This window comes from Symphalangus syndactylus, chromosome 9, assembly GCF_028878055.3.
Source record: "Symphalangus syndactylus isolate Jambi chromosome 9, NHGRI_mSymSyn1-v2.1_pri, whole genome shotgun sequence".
In the NCBI taxonomy this organism is placed as follows: Eukaryota; Metazoa; Chordata; class Mammalia; order Primates; family Hylobatidae; genus Symphalangus; species Symphalangus syndactylus.
In genome coordinates, this window is record NC_072431.2 from 66,528,988 (window position 1) to 66,544,965 (window position 15,978).

The 15,978-nt window shown below is 45.7% G+C and overlaps 1 long non-coding RNA gene across 1 annotated transcript in view; it reads right to left on the reverse strand.

The window, feature by feature from the left end:
- Window positions 1-1,535: 1,535 nt before the first annotated feature.
- The window catches only part of LOC129489275 (uncharacterized), a 31,034-nt gene continuing 16,591 nt past the window's right edge, over window positions 1,536-15,978 (reverse strand). Inside the window, exons 2-3 of the long non-coding RNA XR_008659949.1 lie at window positions 5,494-5,555; window positions 1,536-1,634 (exon numbers count right to left, since the gene is read on the reverse strand). This is a non-coding gene — a long non-coding RNA (uncharacterized lncRNA). The remainder of the gene's footprint in view (window positions 1,635-5,493; window positions 5,556-15,978) is intronic.

A 15,978-nucleotide genomic window follows, 5' to 3' on the forward strand; every position in this document is an offset into this window, starting at 1 on the left:
TTCAAAAACAAAACCAAACAAAACAAAGAAACAAATGCTAATCTCTTCTGAAGACACCCTCACAGACAACCCAGGAATAATGTTTTATTAGCTATCTGGGCATCCCTTAGCCCAGTCAAGTTGACACATGAAATTAACTATCACACCCTCCAATCCCATCATTTTGAGTTTGCCATTTTTTTCTGTTTATTTTAAAACATCTAAACATGTTCACATCTATAGGGGTTTTTCTCATAAGCAATTCTAATCATTAATCCTGACTGATGTGTTTCCAGTACCAGGAAAACAAAGTCACACCAGTGTTCCAAGCTGTCATCAACAGCCAAAGCTATCATGTCCATATATGACATCAATTCCATGACCGGCTCTATTCTCAGCCCTTTAGCTGTTGCCTTATTTTTTTGTTGTTACAACAAACCTCTGAGATAAGTATTATTATCAATCCCATTTTAAAAATGAGAAAACTGAGGCTGAAAGGAGTTAAGGAGTTTGTCATTTGACCATGAAATCTGAGAGGGCAGAAACCCTGGCTTTTTTGTTTACTACAGTATCCCCAGTACCCAATACAGTGCCTGGCACATAGTAGATTTGATAAATAGATTTGGGAATGCTGGTTGGTCCCAATGGCTCATGCCTGTAATCCCAGCACTTTGGGAGGCCGAGGCGGGCAGTTCAGCTGAGGTCAGGAGTTCAAGATCAGCCTGGACAACATGGTGAAACCCTGTCTCTACTAAAAATACAAAAATTAGCTAGGCGTGGTGGTGGGTGCCTATAATCCCAGCTATTCGGGAGGCTGAGGCAGGAGAATCACTTGAACCCGGGAGGCAGAAGTTGCAGTGAGTCGAGATTGTGCCACTGCACTCTAGCCTGGACAACATAGACTCCTGTCCCTACAAAAAAAATTTTTTTTAATTAGCCTGGCATAAATAAATAATAAGTGGTCCCAGCTACTACATAATAAGTAGTCCCAGCTACAAGGGAGGCTGAAGCAGGAGGATGGCTTGAGCCTGGGAAGTTGAGGTTGCAGTAAGCTACGATCGTGCCACTGTACTCCAGCCTGGGTGACAGAGTGAGATCCTGCCTCGAAAGGAAGGAAGGAAGGAGGGAAGGAAAGAAGGAAGGAGGGAAGGAAAGAAGGAAGGAAGGAAGGAAGGAAGGAAGGAAGGAAGGAAGGAAGGAAGGAAGGAAGGAAGGTGAAATGACTCTTGGTATTCAGAACATCTACAAGGACAGTTTCCATGAGGCTGGCCAAGGGTCAGTGCTTCTGCCTCGCTGATTCAGGAAAATAAAAAATGAAAAAAGAAATGAGTAAATGAACATACTCTGAACACCCACGGACCAGGTGAGCCTAGCTGTATCTCAGTTTAATTCACTCCCTGAATGGTAGAGTGATTTTGCGGATGAAGATACTGAAGCTCAGAGAGATGCAATGATTGTCCACGGCTGTAAGGGCAGAGCCCACATGGTCCAACTACCAGTCCAAGGCTTCTCCCACAGTTGTCACTCCCTGAAATGTCTTCACGTCTCACTTAAGTGCTGCAGTGTGTGAACTCACAGGGGTATAGGGGCTCCATTTGGTCTGCTAACTCCAGTTCCTGCCTCTTGATATCTCAACATCTAGAAGCTAAGGCAACCTAAGAAGGAATTAAAGAAGCATAGATGAGCCGTTTTCTCACTGTAATGTTGCAAAAACGCCCCCCCAGAACATGTCTGGATTTTTTGGATTTGTTTTTGTAGCAGCAGTTTTGGAGAAAAACGTATGAGTGAAGACCAATTGACCAGTGATATATTTAGATGTTTGTCCCTTCCACAGCTCATATTAAAATGCCACTCTCAATGTTGGAGGTGGGGCCTGGTGGGAAGCGTTTGGGTCATGGGGGCAGATCCCTTATGAATGGCTTGGTGCCATCCTCACAGTAGTAATGAGTGAGTTCTCATTCTGTTAGTTCACATGAGAGCTGGTTGTTTAAAGGAGCCTCACACCTCCCCCCCCCATCATGTGATATGCTGGCTCCCCCTTTGCCTTCTGCCTTCGTCATAAGCTTCCTGAGGTGTCACCAGAAGCAGAGCAGATAGCGAGGCCATGCTTCTCGTACAGCCTGCAGAACCATGAGCCGAATAAATCTTTTTCTTTCTTTCTTTTTTCTCTGAGAAGGGGTCTTGCTCTGTGGCCCAGGCTGGAGTGTAGTGGCATGATTTTGGCTCACTGCAACCTCCACCTCCCAGTTTCAAGCGATTCTCCTGCCTCAGACTCCTGAATAGCTGGGATTACAGGTGTGTACCACCACGCCTGGCTAAGTTTGTATTTTTAGTAGGGACAGGGTTTCACCATGTTGGCCAGGCTGATCTCCAACTCCCGATCTCGAGTGATCCACCCACCTCAGCCTCCCAAAGTGTTAGGATTATAGACGTGAGCCCCAGCTCCAAGCCATTTTCTTTGTAAATTACCCAGCCTCAGGTATTCCTTTACAGCAATGCAAAACGGACTAAGACAACCAGCTGAACTCCAAGAAGGACGGGGCTGGCTGAATAAAAGTGGGGTGTCAGAAGAGGGGAAGCCAGGTCCTAGAAGGAGCAGGATAAAAAGAAGAGCTTTGCAGCTTAGGGCAAGGAGGAGGGAATTGAACTCGTATCCTGGCTGAGCAGGGTGCTGAAGGAAGAGACAAAAGCATTTTGTCCAAATGACCTCAGGTTGCCTGAGAGGAGGGGACCTCTTGGAGGTGGAATTACAGGCAGGACCCAGAGGCTTCATGACCCAGAGGACTTAATGTGAGTCAGCAGGAGCAGGGTCACACGCAGGCAAAGCCAGTAGCCTGGCGTTAGAGACTGATAGGGTTTGGGTCTGTGTTCTTGCCCAAATTTCATGTCGAATTGTAATCCCCGGTGTTGGAGGAGGAACCTAGTGGGAGGTGATTGGATCATGGGGGCAGAGATCCCCCTTGCTGTGCTGTTCTCGTGATAGTGAGTGAGTTCTCGTGAGATCTAGTTGTTTAAAAGTGTGCAGCAGGCTGGGCACAGTGGCTCATGCCTGTAATCCCAGCACTTTGGGAGGCCAAAGCAGGCAGATCACTTGAGGTCAGGAGTTCAAGACCAACCTGGCCAAAATGGTGAAACCCCATCTCTACTAAAAAATATATATATTAAAAATTAGCCAGGTGTGGTGCCAGGCACCTGTGATCCCAGCTGCTTGGGAGGCTGAGGCAGGAGAATCAGCTGAACCCAGGAGGTGGAGGTTGCAGTGAGCCAAGAATGCACTACTGCACTCCAGCCTGGGCAACAGAGCAAGACTCCGTCTCAAAAAATAAAAGTGTACAGCACCTCCCCCTTCCTTCTTCCTGCTGCTCCAGCCACGTAAGATGTACCTGCTTTCCCTTTTGCCTTCCAACATGATTGTAAGTTTCCTGAGGCCTCCCCAGCCATGCTTCCTGTACAGCCCACAGAACTGTGAGTCAATTCAACCTCTTTTCTTTATAAATTACCCAGTCTCAGGTAGTTCTTTATAGCAATGTGAGAATGGACTAATACAAAGACAAAAGCTTTCTAGCAATGCAGTTGACTGTCTTGGCATTGGGTTCCTGAACATAGAATAGGGGAGGCAGCTTCCTGCAGATTCTGGGCAGTGAGATCAGTTAGGAGCTTCGCATGGGAGGCTCTGGGGAAGACCATCTTCCCTGAGACATGCCAGACAACAGTTTAACTATTGCCACATCAACTTATACTCAGCTGTAGCTGCAGGCTGAGAAGGCTGGCCAAGAGGGGAACGAACACTACTTATTATGTTTTTTCCAATTGCATATTTTGCCTCAAAGTCACTCATTGAAAAGGACTGGCTGGACAGCACCCTGTAAGCTCATGCCTGTAATCTCAACACTTTGGAAGGCCTGAGGCCAGGAGTTCAAGAGCAGCCTGGGCAACATAGTGAGACTCCATCTCTATAAAAAAAAGTGTTTAAAATTAGCTTAGGCTGGGCATGGTGGCTTATGTCTATAATCCCAGAAGTTTGGGAGGCTGAGGCAGGAGGATCACTTGAGGTCTGGAGTTCAAGACCAGCCTGGGCAACATGGTGAACCCTCATCTCTATGAAAAATACAAGAAAACTAATCAGGTATGGTGACATGCACCTGTAGTCCCAGTTACTCAGGAAGCTGAGGTTGGAGGATTGCTGGAGCTCAAGAGTTCAAGGCTGCAGTGAGCCGACATCACATCACTGCACTCCAGCCTCGGCAAGAGAGTAAGACCCTATCTCCACCAAAAAAAAAAAAAAAATTTTTTTTTTTTGAGACAAGGTCTCTCTCTGTCATCCAGGCTGGAGTGCAGTGGCGCAATCTCAGCTCACTGCAACCTCCGCCTCCCGGGTTCAAGCAGAGTTTCACAATGTTGGCCAGGCTGGTCTCAAACTCCTGACCTCAGGTGATCTGCCCACTTCAGCCTCCCAAAGTACTGGGATTACAGGTGTGAGCCACCTCACCTGGCCAAAATTTTTTTTAAATTAACCAGACATCGTGGTGCATGCCTGTAGTCCCAACTACTGGGGAGGCTGAGGTGGGCGGATCACTTCAGGCCAGGGGTTCAAGACCAGCCTAGGGAACATAGTGAGATCCCACCTCTACAAATTAATTTTTTTTGAAATTAGCAAGGTTTGGTGGTGCATGCCTGCACTCCTAGCTACTGGGGAGGCTGAAGCTGGAGGATCACTTGAGTCCAGGAGTTCAAGACTGCAGTGAGCACCACTGCACTCCAGCCTGGGCAACAGAGTGAGACTGTCTCAAAAAAGAAAAAAAAAAAAAGCAAAATACAAAGGGGACCAACATTTTAAAAGCTAGATTTGAGTGGAGTGTGTATATCTGTTTCCAAGATAGGTAGTTTTTTGAGGCTTGCCAGTACATATCTGGAGCCAGTGCCCTCGCAGTCTCCCTTTCCTTTCCCCACCCTTCACCCTTGGGTTGCATTTTCTCATCTTGCTTCAATCAGCCTTATCCACAGTAAGGGAAATCAGCTAGTCCCAAGGAGGCTTCTCTGCTGTTCCTCAACTTGGCAGCTAGTTAATTCTCAAAAGAAGGATTGCATTTGAAAGCAAGTACTGCCTTTATTTTACTGTGATGCAGTTCTCTGATCCTCCTGCTGCTGCTTTGAATAATCAGTATTTAAAAAAGAAAAGGAATGGGGCGCGGTGACTCACGCCTGTAATCCCAGCACTTTAGGAGGCTGAGACTGGTGGATCACCTAGGTCAGGAGTTCGAGACCTGCCTGACGAACATGGTGAAACCCTGTCTACTAAAAATACAAAAATTAGCTGTGTGTGGTGGTGCACACCTGTAGTCCCAGCTACTTGGGAGGCCGAGGCAGGAGAATTGCTTGAACCTGGGAGGCAGAGGTTGCAGTGAGCCAAGATTGCACCACTGCACTCCAGCCTGGGTGACAGAGCGAGACTCGGTCTCAAAAAAAAAAAAAAGAAAAAGAAAAAAAAAGAAAAGGAAGAAATAAATGCTTAACCTCTTCATTCTCTTCATTGGCCTTCAGCATGGTGGCTCCAGTGAGCTGTCAGGAATAGCATTCTGTAACAAATGAGATTTTACTTCTTTTCATTATCCATCCTTTTCATTCAAGTACAGTAGCAGTACTGGGACTTTCAAGGATCACATCAACTAAATCCTGAGTTAGAGACATTTAAATTCAAAAATCCACGCTCAGCTGTACCTGTTCTTTCCTAGCTACCTCGATGAATTTGGGGTTTGGCTATAACTGCTTGAAATTTTATTTTAAAGTAGATGGAAGCTTGTTTTGACATTGCACAGTTATTTCAACATGCATCCCCGAGAGTATGGCTGCAAATGGAGTATAAATGTGACAGGCTCCCAACTCGAGATTTTCGTTTTAGCCCGGCTCATTCAAAGCAATAATCTACATTGTGCCATGCCAAGTGGTGAGTGACTATGCTAGGAGGATTAAAGGATTATTTTTTTTAATCCACTGGAACTCAAGCCATGGCCCCTCTATCAGTAACATTAATAACTAAAATGGACTGAATTCACATACCTCTTTTCTCCAAGATTCTCAAAATGTTTTTGCCGAATGTAACATACCCAATCACAGATTAATTTTTAGAGCTGGGAGGAGAGCTTAGAGATCAACCAGACAAATTCAATAATTTAAAGATGAAATCCGGGGCCCAGGGATGTTCAATGACATAGTCCAGGTCTTGTGGCCACTTACTGGCAAAGTTGACCTGGAACCCAGGCATTCAGGTTTTTAGCCCGGGGTGCTTTCCCCCACAACTCTGGTCTGTGGATTTGCATGCAGCATTGACGTCACATGGGAGCTTATTAGAAAAGCAGAATCTCGACCAGGCGTGGTGGCTCACGCCTGTAATCTCAGCACTTTGGGAGGCCAAGGCAGGCAGATCACCTGAGGTCAGGAGTTCAAGACCAGCCTGGCCAACATGGTGAAATACTGCCTCTACTAAAAATACAAAAATTAGCCTGACGTGCTGGCAGGCACCTGTAGTCCCCGCTACTTGGGAGGCTGAGGCAGGAGAATCACTTGAACCCAACAGGTGGAGGTTGCAGTAAGCCGAGATCGCACCATTGTACTCCAGCCTGGGTGACTGAGCAAGACTCCATCTCAAAAAAAAAAAAAAAAAAAAGCAGATCTCAGGCTCCACACCAGACCTGCTAACTCAGAATCTGCATTTGAACAAAGCCCTCTGTGTTTGTGTCCCCATTAAAGAATGAGAAGCCTCCGGGAGGCTGTGGCAGGAGGATCTCTTGAGGCCAAGAGTTCAAGGCTTCAGTGAGCTATGATCACGCCACTGCACTCCAGCCTGGGCAGCACAGCAAGACCTTGTGTCTGAAAAACATAAATAAAATTAAAAGGATGAGAAGCCTTGCTTCACATTTTTCTACCATCATCTCACAGGTCCATGACCTTTGCACTTAACATCAGTACCATTTTCTGAACATGCCCAAGAGAGTCCAATAAAATAAGTACAATAATAGTGTAGAAAGAAAATCCTCTACTGAAAGAAAAGTGTCATAGTGCATCTGGCCATGGTAACAGATGGAAAAGATCAGAAGAGGATCCTATTCTCTGGAGTGTTTCTTTCTTTCTTTCTTTCTTTCTTTCTTTCTTTCTTTCTTTCTTCTTTCTTTCTTTCTTTTTCTTTCTTTCCTTTTCCTTTTTTTTTTTAGAGATGGTGTCTCCTCTGTCACCCAGGCTGGAGTGCAGTGGTGACAACCTCATTACAGCCTCAACCTCCTGGGCTCAAGCAATCCTTCCACCTCAGCCTCCCGAGTAGCTGGGACTATAGGCATGCACCACCACGGCAGACTAATTTTTGTATTTTTTGTAAAGACAAGGTCTCGCTGTGTTGCCCAGGCTGGTCTCGAACTCCTGGTCAAGGAAGCTGCCTACCTTGGCTTCCCAAAGTGCTGGGATTATCATGAGCCACTGTGCCCAGCCCCTGGAGATTTTATGGAGAACTTACTCTGTGCCCTTGGAAAAACAAGGTCCCCACCCTGAACAAGCTTATAATCAGGTAGGAGAGAAAAATTCAGTGCCCGAGGAGCAAAAATAGAAACATTAAATTCTAAACTGGGATGTAAAGGATCTAGAGCAATAGGTGTTAACATACAGACTGAGTGGACTGGGGTGCTCAGGGAGAACTTCCACGGGACCCCCTCTAATTCATCCTCCTCCTTGCTGCCTGAGAGAAATGTCTAAACTGCAACTGTGATCAACTCTCATCTTTCAGGGATGCGCCACTGCCTTCAGAGTCAAGTCCAAAGTCCCCTGGGTAGTTCCTGGAGTCTCTCTTCAGCCTCAGCGGTCACTCTCCCCATCACCCCTTATCACGCCCTTGTGAGCCAGGAACACACAGCTGCTTGCAGTTCCCTAGTTTGCCTTTGCTTTTTTGGCCCTGGATCTTTGCAAGAGGCTTCTCCTATATGGAATGCATTCTCCCTTCCCCATCCCCTTGTTACTGGTAGAGGGTCTTTTTTTTTTTTTTTTTTTTTTTTTTTTTTTTTTTTTTTAGATGGAGTTGCACTCTTGCTGCCCAGGCTGGAGTGCAATGGCGGGATCTCAGCTTACTGCATCCTCAACCTCCTGGGCTCCAGCAATTCTCCTGCCTCAGCCTCCCAAATAGCTGAGATTACAGGTGCGGCTAATTTTCATAATTTTAAGTAGAGACTGGGTTTCACCATTGTTGGCCAGGCTGGTCTCTAACTCCTGGCCTCAGGCAATCTGCCCACCTCAGCCTCCCAAAGTGCTGAGATTACAGGTGTGAGACACTGCACCCCGTCTGGTAAAGGGTCTTGACTGCAAGTTATCCAGGTTCTTGGTGTTTTGAACAAATAATTGGACAAAATGCACAGCAAAGCAAGGAAAGAATGAAGCCATGAAAGCAGAGATTTATCGAAAATAAAAGTACGCTCCACAAGGTGGGAGATGGCCAAGCAGCAGCTCAAGAGCTCCGGTTACGGAATCTTCTGGGGTCCAAATACCCCTTAGAGGTTTCCCATTGGCCACTTGGTGGCCCACAATCAGAGACTAAAGTGACGTTACCAAGTTACACTCCTATGCAAACTATTACTTTCTACAACCAATCAGAGGTACTTTCAATTTTCCATCTACCGTGCAGAAAAGGGGGCTGTGGTTTGCAAAGGGAGTAGCCTCTGGTCCTTTTGTTACTTGGTCATGGGAAGTTGGGGTTTGCCTTTTGATTTAGTTCTAGGAAGTCAGCATGAATCAGCCTTACGTTCCCTGCCTCCAGACTCTATTCTTCTGCCTCACCCTCATCCAGCTAATCCTTTCTCATCTCTGACTAGAGACCAGGAGACAGCCTCCAAAACTTGAATAAGTGGCTGTCTTCTGTACTCCCATCATGCCCTGTGTTATGGACTGAATGTTTGTTTCCCACCCACCCCCAAATTCACATGTTGAAGCCCTGACCCTCACAGTGTGATGGTATTTGGTGGTGGGGCCTTTGGGAGGTAATTAGGTTTAATGAGGTCATGAGGGTGGGGCTTCCATGATGGGATTAGTGCCCTTGAAAGAGGAGACACCAGAGAGCAGGTTTCCTCTTTCTCTCCACCATGGGAGGAGAGGAGAGTAGCTGTCTGCAAGTCAGGAAGAGGGACCTCACCAGAAACTGAACCCTGCCAGAACCTTGAACGTGGACTTCCCAGGCTTCAGAACTGTGAGAAATAAATATCTGTTCTTCAAGCCACTCAGTCTATGGTATTTTAGCTCACTTAGACACCCTGCGTTATCAGCTATCCTAGCCAGCGAGTTAAACTCATCTGTTTCTTCCACAGATGGCAGGCGCTTTGAAGGCAGGGACTATGTCTCTCAGTAAACCTCTCTGGGACCCTTGGCCTGGCACATAAACCACACTCTGCAGATGCTTGTCACTATGACAAAAAGAGTGTGTGAATACATTTGTGCTTTCAGGAGATGGAATTTGAGCTGGGCCCTGAAAACAGATTTTAAAAGCTATGAAAAGGCTGGGCACAGTGGCTCTTTCATGCCTATAATCTCAGCACTTTGGGAGGCTGAGGTGAGCAGATCGCTTGAGGTCAGGAGTTTGAGACCAGCTTGGGCAACATAGCAAGATCCCGTTTCCACTAATTTTTTTTTCCAAGAGAGATTAAGTGATTTGGCTACTAAGTGGTAGGTCTGGTTCCAAACCTAGGCACACTGATTCCTGTTCATTCCATTTATTATGCTTTTAGAGGGAAAAGGAGTCAGCTGAAAAGGAGGCTAGTTCAAATAAACTAGCTATATTAGTCTATTCTTGCACTGCTATAAAGAACTACCTGAGACTGGGTAATTTAAAGAAAAGAGGTTTGATTTGGCTTGTGGTTCTGCAGGCTGTACAGGAAGCATGGCTGGGGAGGCCTCAGGAAATTTACAATCATGGTGAAAGTTGAAGGGGAAAGCCAGCATGTCTTTCATGGCCAGAGCAGGAGGAAGAGAGGGAGCAGGGAGGTGCTACACACTTTTAAACAACCAGATCTTATGAGAACTCACTCACTATCACGAGCATGGCACCAAACGGGAAATCCACCCCTATGATTCAATCACCTCCTACCAGGTCCCACCTCCAACACTGGGGATTACAATTTGACATGAGCTTTGGGCAGGGACACAGACCCACACCATATCACTAGCCTGGTGCTATTCTTTTTTTTGAGCAGTCTCACTCTGTCACCCAGGCTGGAGTGCAGTGGCACTATCTCAGCTCACTGGAATTTCTGCCTCCTTGGTTCAAGCAATTCTCCTGTCTCAGTTTCCTGAGTAATTGGGACTACAGGCACATGTAACCACACCTGGCTAATTTTTGTATTTTTAGTTGAGACGGGGTTTCGCTATGTTGGGCAGGCTGGTGTCAAACTCCTGGCCTCAAGTGATCCACCCACCTCAGCCTCCCAAAGTGCTGGGATTACAGGCATGAGCCACCAAGCCCAGCCTGCCTAGTGCTATTCAATGCCATTGTTTAAAATTCCTCAAGCTATGGTGCTGATGCTTTCAGAAAGGAACAAGCCTTTGACATCAGCGTGTTCCTCCTGATACCTCACCTACAGCACTCTGGTTGCATTTTAATGAAGAACGTCACCTTCCCTCTGTTTAGCTGCCTGGGGAGTTTGGATCTGCTGCCGATTAATTATTATTACACATCCTTGAAGACAGTATATCTATTAACAGTTGTTCCAGTTACTTAAAAATGTGAGCTTCTTATGCTTTTCCTTTACTTCCGGCCCTTGAGTTCAAGCTTCGCCTCCGTGGTCACTTTTCTCTTGACAGCTCAGTTATCTTACATCTCTCTGGCACGTGGAGACCCTGCACAGCTCATTGAAGCCTCTGGCACTCAAGGTCCCGATAGGTCTCGGAGAAGACAAGATTACATTTCCATGAATGTGCTTCCATGCATATTTTGCAATTTTAGAGTTGTGCATATTCCCGAAGAAATATCTTATACTGAGGCCAATAAAAGACATTAACAGTCGCAAAGCTTAGAATCACCAGAATTTAGCCAAAAGAGTCTCTAGGCCTTTCTCTCCAAACAACTTTGTGGGTTTTTTTTTTTCCTTTTTTTGCTCCAGATGTATCTCTCAATGTGCTTTATTTTCTAATCATTGAACATTTATAAAATAGCACCTCATGTGCACCTAGCAAATGTGCAAACTGTTTCATAATTAGAGAGATGTCTAGTTCCTAAAACCTGACAGGTGTGGTTAAAACATATGATTTGCTTAGTGTTTTAATGGAGTGTGTGACTAAAGGTCAGAGCCTCACTCTGATCACCAGCTGAAACAATGCTCAGAGCATCTAGCCATTATGTGTGAAGCCCCACCTTGCCATTATAGTTATCATAGCTTTTTGTTTTTTTTTTTGAGAAGGAGTCTTGCTGTGTCACCCAGGCTGGAGTGCAGTGGCACGATCTCGGCTCACTGCAACCTCTGCCTCCCACATTTTAGTGATTCTCCTGCCTCAGCCTGCTGAGTAGCTGGGATTACAGGCATGTGCCACCAAGCCCAGCTAATTTTTGTATATTTAGTAGAGATGGGGTTTCACTGTATTACTCAGGATGGTCTCAAACTCTTGACCTCAGGTGATCCACTTGCCTCAGCCTCCAAAAGTGGTGTGACTACAGGCATGAGCCACCGCACCCAGCTATCATAGCTATTGTTTGATCAAGAAAGCCCCATTCCTTGTAGCGATACAGCAGGATTCTTCAGAAAGACAGAAAAGGGCCATTTGGAGAAAACAAAATGCTAAATCTAGAAACATTCTGGGTTCCCGATGGTTGTTTTTTTTCCCCAAGTCATCTGAGAGACGTTTCTTATTCCATAGCAGCTGTCTGGCCATGAACATCATAACCTAATTAATTATTATGGCTATTTATAGGTATGACTTGCATGTAGAACATTAATAATAATCATAACAATGACTATTAACAAGAATGAATTGCCCATGTATTGAGCTTTATGACTCACAAAATAATTTCACTTATTTAATTTTATTTTAGATTCTTCCAACAACCCAAGGAGGTAGTCAAGGTAGGTGATATGGTTGGGATTTGTGTCCCCACCCAAATCTCATGTGGAATTGTAATCCTCAATGTTGGAGGAGGGGCCTGGTGGGAGGTGACTGGATCACAGGAGCGGATTTCCCCCTTACTGTTCTTGTGATAGTGAGTTCTCATGAGATCTGGTTGTTTAAAAGTATATAGCACCTCCCTCTTTGCTCTCTCTCCTGCCACTGCCATGTAAGACTTGTCTCCTTCCTCTTCATTTTCCACTATGATTGTAAGTTTCCTGGGGCCTCCCCAGCCATGCTTCCTGTACAGCCTGCAGAACTGTGAGCCAATTAAGTCTCTTTTCTTTATAAATTACCCAATCTGAGGTAGTTCTTTTTTTTTTTTTTTTTTGAGACGGAGTCTCTCTCTGTCACCCAGGCTGGAGTGCAGTGGTGCATCTCGGCTCACTGCAAGCTCCGCCTCCTGGGTTCACACCACTCTCCTGCCTCAGCCTCCCGAGTAGCTGGGACTACAGGCACCCGCCACCATGCCCAGATAACTTTTTGTATTTTTTTTAGTAGAGACAGGGTTTCACTATGTTAGCCAGGATGGTCTTGATCTCCTGACCTCGTGATCTGCCCACCTTGGCCTCCCAAAGTGCTGGGATTATAGGCATGAACCACTGCGCCCAGCCTTTTTTTTTTTGAGATGGAGTCTTGCTCTGTCACCCAGGCTGGAGTGCCATGGAGCAATTTCAGCTTACTGCAACCTCTGCCTCCCGGGTTCAAGTGATTCTCCTGCCTCAGCCTCCCGAATAGCTGGGATTACAGGCGCCCACCACCATGCCAGGCTAATTTTTGTATTTTTAGTACAGACTGGGTTTCGCCATATTGGCCAGGCTTGTCTTGAACTCCTGACCTCAGATGATCTGCTCACCTTGTCTTCCTAAAGTGCTGGGATTACAGGCGTGAGCCACTGTGTACTGCCTTCAGGTAGTTCTTCATAGCAATGTGAGAACTGACTAATATTGTAATATTCCCATTTTAGTCTTTCGACTTCATAGGTAAGGAAATTGAACCACAGGAGTTTCTGAATAATATGTAATTGGAGGGAAAGAGCCTTGCAGGCCACGTTTATCTTTAGATTGGCAGGAGAGTGAGTATAATCTCAAGAGTTATGATTTATCTACAGATATCTAGAGTTTAAGTACTTAAACTATCTCTACACTGTGAGTATTTATGTAGTCAAGTGAACTCAAGGCCCAGCTGTTCCCTATCTTGCAGATGAAATCAGCTGAGAAACTGTCCATCACATATGCTACCTGAAGAGTACAAATTGAATCGTCATCAGTTTGAGACAAGACATTGTCTGATAAGGTTCAGTTTTGAGGCTAAATGACCTCAAACTTTCAGAACATCATATCAGACCATTTTTGGCTCATTTAAGTAATGGGATAACATAGTTTTCAAGTATTCCTCCTGTGATGAATGTGGGTGACCCATTTCCTTCATCAGTGTCAATAATTCACATTAATATTTGGAGAGTTTGTCAAAGAATATTTGCTTGGAGAGTTTGTCAAAGAAGATTTGATTCTGTTGTAGACCCTGTGAGCCAGGGTGGGTTCTAGTAATACTGTGTTCCCATTTTTCAGACAAGGAAACCAACGTACAGTTAAAAGAAGGTATCAAGTATTTACAGCACACCTACTATGTGACAGGTGCCACACAGTGCTAGGGGTACAATGAAAAGAAAATGCAGGTGTATTTTAAAAATTAGCCAGATATAGTGGTGCAGACCTATAGTTCCAGTTACTCAGGAGGCTGTGGTGTGAGGATTGCATGACGCTGGAAGACAAAGGTTGCAGTGAGCCATGATCACACCACTGCACACTAGCCTGGGCAAGAGAGCAAGACCTTGTCTCAAAAAAAAAAAAAAAAAAAAAAAAAAAAAAAAAAAAGCCGGGTGCTGTGGCTCACGCCAGTAATCCCAGCACTTTGAGAGGCCAAGGTGGGTGGATCACATGAGCCCAGGAGTTTGAGACCAGCCTGGCCAACATGATGAAACCCCATCTCTACTAAAAATAGAAAAAATTAGCCGGGTATGGTGGTGCGTGCCTGTAATCCCAGCTACTTGGGAGGCTGAAGCAGCAGAGTCACTTGAACCTGGGAGGCAGAGGTTGCAGTGAGCTGAGATAGCACCATTGCACTCCAGCCTGGGTAACAGCGTGAGACTCTGTCTCAAAAAACAAATAAATAAATAAAAAACAGAAATCAGGCCAGGCACGGTGGCTCATACCTGTAATCCCAGCACTTTGGGAAGCTGAGGCAGGTGGATCGCTTGAGGTAAGGAGTTTGAGACCAGCCTGGCCAACATGGCGAAACCCTGTCTCTATGAAAAAAATACCAAAATTAGCTGGATGTAGTGGCAGGGGCCTCTAATCTCAGCTACTCAAGAGGCTGAGGCAGGAGGATCGCTTGAACCCAGGAGGTGGAGGTTGCAGTGAGCTGAGATGGCACCACTGCATTCCAGCCTGGTGACAGAGCAAGATTCTGTAAAAAAAAAAAAAAAAAAAAAAAAAAACAGAAAAGAAAAGGCAAATGCAATCTTGCTTCTGTCATTTCTTACTGTTTGGTGTGGGATATAATCAAATACTTGTGCCAACAAATGTAAAATTTTAACTGAATGTGGTGCTGCTTTCATTGACATATTCCATCAAACCATTGTACAAAGCCAGGCACAGTGGCTCACACCTGTAATCCCAGTGCTTTGAGAGGCTGAAGTGTGAGGATCGCTTGAGCCCAGAAGTTTGAGACCAGCTTGGGCAACATGGCAAAACTCTTTCTCTACAAAAAATACAAAAATTAGCCAGGTATAGTGGCACACACCTGTAGTCCTAGCTACTCAAGAGGTGGGAGGATCACTTGAGCCTAGGAGTTTAAGGCTGTAGTGAGCTATGATTGCACCACTTTGCTCCAGTGTGGGCAATAGAGTGAGACCCTGTCTCAGAAAAAGAAAAAAAAAACAGGGTCCAGTCAGGTGCAGTGGCTCATGCCTGTCATCCCAGCACTTTGGGAGGCCGAGGCAGGCAGATTACTTGAGGTCAAGAGTTCGAGACTAGCCTAACCAACGTGGTGAAACCCTGTCTCTACTAAAAATACAAAAATTAGCCAAGCATGGTGGCAGGCACCTGTAATCCCAGCTACTCGGGAGGCTGAGGCAGGAGAATCACTTGAACCTGAGAGGCAGAGGTTGCAGTGAGCTGAGATCAAGCCACTGCACTCCAGCCTGGGCAACAGAACGAGACTCTGTCTCCAAAAATAATAATAATAAAATAAATAAATAAAGTTGAGGAAACTCAAAGAGGATAACTACATTGTCAAAAATCACATTCCTGGCCTGGCACAGTGGCTCACACTTCTAATCCCAACACTTTGGGAGGCCAAAGTGAGCACATCGCTTGAGCCCAGGAGTTCGAGACCAGCCTGGGCAATATTGCAAGACCCTATCTCTATAAAAAAAAAAAAAAAAAAAAAAAAAGCCGGGCGGGGTGGCTCAGGCCTGTAATCCCAGCACTTTGGGAGGCTGAGGCAGGCGGATCACTTGCATTCAGGAGTTTGAGACCAGCCTGGCCAACATGGCAAAAACCCATCTCTAGTAAAAATACAAAAACTTGCCAGGCATGGTGGCACATGCCTATAATTCCAGCTACTCGGGAGGCTGAGGAATGAGTATCACTGGACCCCGGAAGGTGGAGGTTGCCTTAAAAATAAATAAATAAATAAATAAATAAATAAACAGGGTCTGGGGTTGAATCACAGCTGTGGGCCCTTCCAGCCCTGGCATTATAAGTCTCTATAGCAGACCCAGACCCATTTGATGGCATGGCACCTTGGGAAGGGGGAGAAAAGGAAGAGGGATGCAGAGAGAGAGAGAGAGAAAAAACAGGCATTTCTCTTGCC